Source organism: Schistocerca cancellata, unplaced genomic scaffold (genome assembly GCF_023864275.1).
Source record: "Schistocerca cancellata isolate TAMUIC-IGC-003103 unplaced genomic scaffold, iqSchCanc2.1 HiC_scaffold_1100, whole genome shotgun sequence".
Taxonomy (NCBI): domain Eukaryota; kingdom Metazoa; phylum Arthropoda; class Insecta; order Orthoptera; family Acrididae; genus Schistocerca; species Schistocerca cancellata.
The window spans coordinates 6,527,947-6,536,681 of NW_026047099.1; positions in this window are offsets into that span (position 1 = coordinate 6,527,947).

Here is an 8,735-nt window from a genome sequence, read left to right on the forward strand (position 1 = left end):
AACTACAGGATCTTATATTGGGAGGCGATTATCTCTTTTTGGATGCACTATTCCTTCTCTATTGCATCCGTCGATCCCTCACAATGACGAATTAACACAGAAATTGCGTCGGTATGAAATACTATAAGTTCTATGCCCTCTTTTTCTAAATCTAGGAATGTTTTTATGGCAACGATAGGATCATTTATGGGGAGGCGAGTATCCCTTTTCGGATGCATCATTCCTTCTTAATTGCATCCGTCTATCCCTCACAATGACGAATTAACACAGAAATTGCGTCCCTATGAAATACTATAGGTTCTATGCCCTCTCTTTCTAAATCGAAAAACGTTTCTATGGCAACGACAGGATCTTATATTGGGAGGCGAGTATCTATTTTCGGATGCACCATTCCTTCTTTATTGCATCCGACGATCCCTTGCAATGACGAATTAACACAGAAAATGCGCCGCTCTTAAATACTATAGGTTCTATGCATTCCCTTTCTAAATCGAGGAACGTTTAATGGCAACTAAATGATCTTATATTGTGAGGCGAGTATCTCTTTTTGGATGCACTAGTCCTTCTTTATTGCACCCGTCGATCCCTCACAATGACGAATTAACACAGAAATTGCGTCGCTATGGAATACTATAGGTTCTATGCCCTCTCTTTCTAAATCGAGGAACGTTTCTATGCCAACGACAGGATCTTATATTGGGAGGCGAGTAACTCTTTTTGGAAGCAGTTTTCCTTCTTTATTGCACCCGTCGATCCCTCACAATGACGAATTAACACGGAAATTGCGTCACAATGAAACACTATAAGTTCTATGCCATCTCTTTCTAAATCGAGGAACGTTTTTATGGCAACGACAGGATCTTCTATTGGGAGGCGAGTATCTCTTTTCAGATGCACTATTCCTTCTGTATTGCAGCCGTCGATCCATCACAATGACGAATTAACACAGAAATTACGTCGCTATGAAATACTATAAGTTCTATGACTTCTCTTTCTAAATCTAGGAATGTTTTTATGGCAACGACAGGATCTTATATTGGGAGGCGAGTATCTCTTTTCGGACGCACTATTCCTTCTTTATTTCACCCGTTGATCCCACACAATGACGAATTAACACAGAAAATGCGTCGCTATGAAATACGATAGGTTCTACGCCTTCTCTTTCTAATTCGAGGAACGTGTCTATGGCAACGAGGGGATTTCCTATTGGAAGGCTAGTACCTCTTTTCGGATGCACTCTTACCTCTTCATTGCATCCTTCGATCCCTCACAATGACGAATTAACACAGAAATTGCGTTGCTATGAAATTCTATAGGATCTATGCCTTCTCTTTCTAAATCGAGGAACGTTTGCATGGCAACGAAAGGATCTTCCATTGGGAGGCGTGTATCTCTTTTCGGATGCACTATTCCTTCTTTATTGCATCCGTCGATCCCTCACAATGACGAATTAACACTGAAATTGCGTCACTATGAAATACTATAGGTTCTATGCCTTCTCTTTCTAAATCGAGGAACGTTTCGATTGCAACGACAGGATCTTCTATTGGGAGGCGAGTATCTCTTTTCGGGTACACTATTCCTTCCTTATTGCATCCGTCGATGCCTAACAATGACGAATTAACACAGGAATTGCGTCGCTATGAAATACTATACGTTCTATCCTTTCTCTTACTAAATCGGAGAACGTTTCTATGGCATCGATTGGATCTTATATTGGGAAGCGAGTATCTCTTTTCAAATGCACTATTCCTTCTTCATTGCATCCGTCGATCCCCCATGACGACGAATTAACACAGAAATAACATCGCTATTAGATACTATAGGTTGTAAGGGTACTCTTTATAAATCGAGTTACGTTTGTATGGCAACGGCACGATCTTATATTGGGAGGCGAGTATCTCTTTCGGATGCACTATTCCTGCTTTATTACATCCGTCATTCACTCACAAAGACGAATTAACACAGAAATTGCGTCGCTATGAAATACTATAGGTTCTATGCCTTCTCTTTCTAAATCGAGGAACGTTTCTATGGCAACGAAAGGATCTTCTATTGCGAGGCGAGTATCTCTTCACGGATGCACTATTCTTTCTTTATTGCATTCGTCGATCCCTCACAATGACGAATTAACACAGAAATTGCGTCGCTATGAAATACTATAAGTTTTATGCCTTCTCTTTCTAAATCTAGGAACGTTTTTATGGCAACGAGAGGATTTTCTATTGGGAGGCGAGTATCTCTTTTCGGATGCACTATTCCTTCTTTATTGCATCCGTCGATCCCTCACAATGACGAATTAACAATGAAATTGAGTCGCTATGAAATACTATAAGTTCTATTCCTACTCTTTCTAAATCGAGGGTCGTTTTTATGGCAACGACAGGATCTTCTATTGGGAGGCGAGTATCTCTATTCGGATGTACTATTCCTTTTTTATTGCACCCGTCGATCCCTCACAAAGACGAATTAACACAGAAATTGCGTCGCTATGAAATACTAAAGGTTCTATGCCTTCCCTTTCTAAATCGGGGAAAGTTTCTATGGCAACGGGAGCATTTTCTATTGGAAGGCTAGTATTTCTTCTCGGATGCACTATTCCTTCTTCATTGCATCCGTCGATCCCCCACAATGACGAATTAACATAGAAATTTTGTCCTTATGAAATACTATAGGTTCTACGCGTTCTCTTTCTAAATCGAGGAACGTTTCAATGCAACGACAGGATCTTCTATTGGGAGGCATTATTCCTCCTTTATTGCATCCGTCAATCCATCACAATGACGAATTAACACAGAAATTGCGTCGCTATGAAACACTATAGGTTCTATGCCTTCTCTTTCTAAATCGAGGAACGTTTGTATGGCAACGAAAGGATCTTCTACTGGGAGACGAGTATCACTTTTCGGATGCACTATTCCTTTTTTATTGCATCCGACGATTCCTCACAATGACGAGTGAACACAGAAATTGCGTCGCTATGAAATACTATAGGTTCTATGCATCTCTTTCTAAATCTAGGAACGATTCTATGGCAACACTTGATCTTCTATTGGGAGGCGAGTGTCTCTTTTGGATGCACTATTCCTTCCTTATTGCACTCGTCGATCCCTCACAATGACGAATTAACACAGAAATTGCGACGCTATGAAATTCTGTAGGTTCTATGCCTTCTCTTTCTAATTCGAGGAACGTTTCTATGGCAACGAAAGGATTTTCTATTGGAAGGCTAGTATCTCTTTTTGGATGCACTATTCCTTCTTCATTGCATCCGTCAATCCCTCACAATGACGAATTAACTCAGAAATTGCGTCGCTATGAAATACTATAGGTTCTACGCCTTCTCTTTCTAAATCGAGGAACTTTTGTATGGCAACGACAGGATCTTCTATTGGAAGGCGACTATCTCTTTTCGGATGCACTATTCCCTCTTCATTGCTTCCGACGATCCCTCACAATGACGAATTAACACAGAAATTGCGTCGCTCTTAAATACTATAGGTTCTATGCATTCTCTTTCTAAATCGAGAAACGTTTAATGGCAACTACAGGATGTTATATTGGGAGGCGAGTATCCCTTTTTGGATGCACTATTCCATCTCTATTGCATCCGTCGATCCCTCACAATGACGAATTAACACAGAAATTGCGTCGGTATGAAATACTATAGGTTCTATGCCCTCTCTTTCTAAATCGAGGAACGTTTTTATGGCAACGACAGGATCTTCTATTGGGAGGCGAGTATCTCTTTTCGGATGCACTATTCCTTCTGTATTGCAGCCGTCGATCCCTCACAATGACGAATTAACACAGAAATTACGTCGCTATGAAATACTATAAGTTCTATGACTTCTCTTTCTAAATCTAGGAATGTTTTTATGGCAACGACAGGATCTTCTATGAGGAGGCGGGTATCTCTTTTCGGATGCATTATTACTTCTTAATTGCATCCGTCTATCCCTCACAATGACGAATTAACACAGAAATTGCGTCGCTATGAAATACTATCAGTTCTTTGCCTTATCTATCTAAATCGAGGAACGTTTTTATGGCAACGACAGGATCTTATATTGGGAGGCGAGTATCTCTTTTCGGACGCACTATTCCTTCTTTATTTCACCCGTTGATCCCACACAATGACGAATTAACACAGAAATTGCGTCTCCATGAAACACTATAGGTTCTATGCCTTCTCTTTCTAAATCGAAGAACGTTTGCATGGCAACGAAAGGATCTTCTATTGGGAGGCGTGTATCTCTTTTCGGATGCACTATTCCTTCTTCATTGCATCCGTCGATCCCTCACAATGACGAATTAACACTGAAATTGCGTCACTATGAAATACTATAGGTTCTATGCCTTCTCTTTCTAAATAGAGGAACGTTTCGATTGCAACGACAGGATCTTCTATTGGGACGCGAGTATCTCTTTTCGGGTACACTATTCCTTCTTTATTGCATCCGCCGATGCCTAACAATGACGAATTAACACAGGAATTGCGTCGCTATGAAATACTATACGTTCTATGCCTTCTCTTACTAAATCGGAGAACATATCTATGGTATCGATTGGATCTTATATTGGGAAGCGAGTATCTCTTTTCGGATGCACTATTCCTTCTTCATTGCATCCGTCGATCCCTCATGACGCCGAATTAACACAGAAATAACATCGCTATTAGATACTATAGGTTGTAAGCCTACTCTTTATAAATCGAGGAACGTTTGTATGGCAACGGCACGATCTTATATTGGGAGGCGAGTATCTCTTTCGGATGCACTATTCCTTCTTTATTGCATCCGTCAATCCCTCACAAAGACGAATTAACACAGAAATTGCGTCGCTATGAAATACTATAGGTTCTATGCCTTCTCTTTCTAAATCGAGGAACGTTTCTATGGCAACGACAGGATCTTTTATGGAAAGGCGAGTATCTCTTTTTGGATACACTATTCCTTCTTTATTGTAACCGTCGATGGCGAATTAACACAGAAATTGCGTCGCTATGAAACACTATAAGTTCTATGCCATCTCATTCTAAACGCAAGGAACGTTTCTATGTCAACGACAGGTTCTTATATTGGGTGGCGAGTATCTCTTTTCGGATGCACTATTCCTTCTTTATTGCATCCGTCGATCCCTCACAATGACGAATTAACACAGAAATTCTATCGCAATGAAATACCATGGGTTCTATGCCTTCTCTAACTAAATCGGACAACGTTTCTATGGCAACGATTGGATCTTATATTGGGAGGCGAGTATCTCTTTTCGGATGCACTATTCCTTCTTCATTGCATCCGTCGATCCCTCACAATGACGAATTAACACAGAAATTACATCGCTATGAAATACTATGTGTTCTAAGCCTTCTCTTTCTAAATCGAGAACGTTTGTATGGCAACGATAGGATCTTATATTGGGAATCTAGTATCTCTTTTCGGATGCGCTATTCCTACTTTATTGCACCCGTTGATCACTCACAATGACGAATTAACACAGAAATTGCATCGCTATGAAATACTATAGGTTCTATGACTTCTCTTTCTAAATCTGGAACGTTTGTGTGGGAACGACAGGATCTTATATTGGGAGGCGAGTATCTCTTTTCGGATGCACTATTCCTTCTTCATTGCATCCGTCGATCCCTCACAATGACGAATGAACACAGAAATTGCGTCTCTATGAAGTACTATAGGTTCTAAGCCTTCTCTTTCTAAATCGAGGAACGTTTGTATGGCAACGATAGGATTTTATATTGCGAATCTAGTATCTCTTTTCGGATGCGCTATTCCTTCTTCATTGCATCCTTCGATCCCTCACAATGACGAATTAACACAGAAATTGCGTCGGTATGAAATACTATAAGTTCTATGCATTCTCTTTCTCAATCGAGGAACGTTTAATGGCAACTAAAGGATCTTATATTGTGAGGCGAGTATCTCTTTTCGGATGCATTATTCCTTCTTAATTGCATCCGTCTATCCCTCACAATGACGAATTAACATAGAAATTGAGTCCCTATGAAATACTATAGGTTCTATGCCCTCTCTTTCTAAATCGAGAAACGTTCGTATGGCAACGACTGGATCTTATATTGGGAGACGAGTATCTCTTTTTGGATGCACCATTCCTTTTTTATTGCATTCGTCGATCCCTCACAATGACGAATTAACGCAGAAATTGCGTCGCTATGAAATACTATAAGTTCTTTGCCTTATCTTTCTAAAACGAGGAACGTTTTTATGGCAACGACAGGATCTTATATTGGGAGGCGAGTATCTCTTTTCGGACGCACTATTCCTTCTTTATTGCACCCGTTGATCCCACACAATGACGAATTAACACAGATATTGCGTCGCTATGAAATACTATAGGTTCTATGCCTTCTCTTTCTAATTCGAGGAACGTTTCTATGGCAACGAGAGGATTTTCTATTGGAAGGCTAGTACCTCTTTTAGGATGCACTATTTCTTCTTCATTGCATCATTCGAACCCTCACAATGACGGATTAACACAGAAATTGCGTAGCTATGAAATACTATAGGTTCTACGTCTTCTCTTTCTAAATCGGAGAACGTTTCTATGTCAACGATTGGATTGTATATTGGGAAGCGAGTATCTCTTTTCGGATGCACTATTCCTTCTTCATTGCATCCGTCGATCCCGCATGACGACGAATTAACACAGAAATAACATCGCTATTAGATACTATAGGTTCTAAGCCTACTCTTTATAAATCGAGGAACGTTTGTATGGCAACGACTCGATCTTATATTGGTAGGCGAGTATCTCTTTCGGATGCACTATTCCTTCTTTATTGCATCCGTCAATCCCTCACAAAGACGAATTAACACAGAAATTGCGTCGCTATCAAATACTTTAGGTTCTATGCCATCTCTTTCTAAATCGAGGAACGTTTCTATGGCAACGAAAGGATCTTCTATTGCGAGGCGAGTATCTCTTCTCGGATGCACTATTCCTTCTTTATTGCATCCGTCGATCCCTCACTATGACGAATTAACACAGAAATTGTACGTTATGTAATGCTATTGGTTCTACGACTTCTCTTTCGAAATCGAGGAACGTTTCTATGACAACGACCGGATCTTCTATTGGGAGGCGAGTATCTCTCTTCAGATGCACCATTCCATCTTAATTGCATCCGTCGATCCCTCATAATGAAAAATTAACACAGAAATTGCGTCGCTATTAAATACTATACGTTCTATGCCTTCTCTTACTAAATCGGAGAACGTTTCTATGGCAACGATTGGATCTTATATTGGGAATCGTGTATCTCTTTTCGGATGCACTATTCCTTCTTCATTGCATCCTTCGATCCCTCATGACGACGAATTAACACAGAAATAACATCGCTATGAGATACTATAGGTTCTAAGCCTACTCTTTATAAATCGAGGAACGTTTGTATGGCAACGACACGAGCTTATATTGGGAAACGAGTATCTCTTTTCGGATGCACTATTCCTTCTTCATTGCATCCGTCGATCCCTCACAATGAGGAATGAACACAGAAATTGCGTCGCTATGAAGTACTTTAGGTTCTAAGACTTCTCTTTCTAAATCGAGGAACGTTTGTATGGCAACGATAGGATTTTATATTGCGAATCTAGTATATCTTTTCGGATGCGCTATTCCTTCTTCATTGCATCCTTCGATCCCTCACAATGACGAATTAACACAGAAATTGCGTCGCTATGAAATACTATAGGTTCTATGCCGTCTCTCTCTAAACCGAGGAACGTTTCTATGGCAACGACAGGATCTTATATTGGGAGGCGAGTATCACTTTTTGGATGCACTAATCCTTCTTTATTGCATCCGTCGATCCCTCACAATGACGAATTAACACAGAAATTGCGTCGCTACGAAACACTATAAGTTCTATGCCATCTCTTTCTAAATCGAGGAACGTTTTTATGGCAACGACAGGATCTTCTATTGGGAGGCGAGTATCTCTTTTCGGATGCACTATTGCTTCTTTATTGCATCCGTCGATCCCTCACAATGACGAATTAACACAGATATTGCGTCGCTATGAAATACTATAAGTTCTATGACTTCTCTTTCTAAATCTAGGACTGTTTTTATGGCAACGACAGGATCTTCTATGGGGAGGCGAGTATCTCTTTTCGGATGCATTATTCCTTCTTAATTGCATCCGTCTATCCCTCACAATGACGAATTAACACAGAAATTGAGTCTCTATGAAATACTATAGGTTCTATGCCCTCTCTTTCTAAATCGAGGAACGTTTGTATGGCAACGATAGGATCTTCTATTGGGAAGCGAGTATCTCTTTTCGGATGCATTACTCCTCCCTTATTGCATCCGTCGATCCCTCACAATGACGAATTAACACAGAAATTGCGTCGCCATGAAACACTATAGGTTCTATGCCTTCTCTTTCTAAATCGAGGAACGTTTGCATGGCAACGAAAGGATCTTCTATTGGAAGGCGAGTATCCCTTTTCGGATGCACTATTCCTTCTTTATTGCATCCGTCGATGCCTCACAATGACGAATTAACACAGGAATTGCGTCGCTATGAAATACTATACGTTTTATGCCCTCTCTTACTAAATCGGAGAACGTTTCTATGTCAACGATTGGATCTTATATTGGGAAGCGAGTATCTCTTTCGGATGCACTATTCCTTCTTTATTGCATCCGTCAATCCCTCACAAAGACGAATTAACACAGAAATTGCG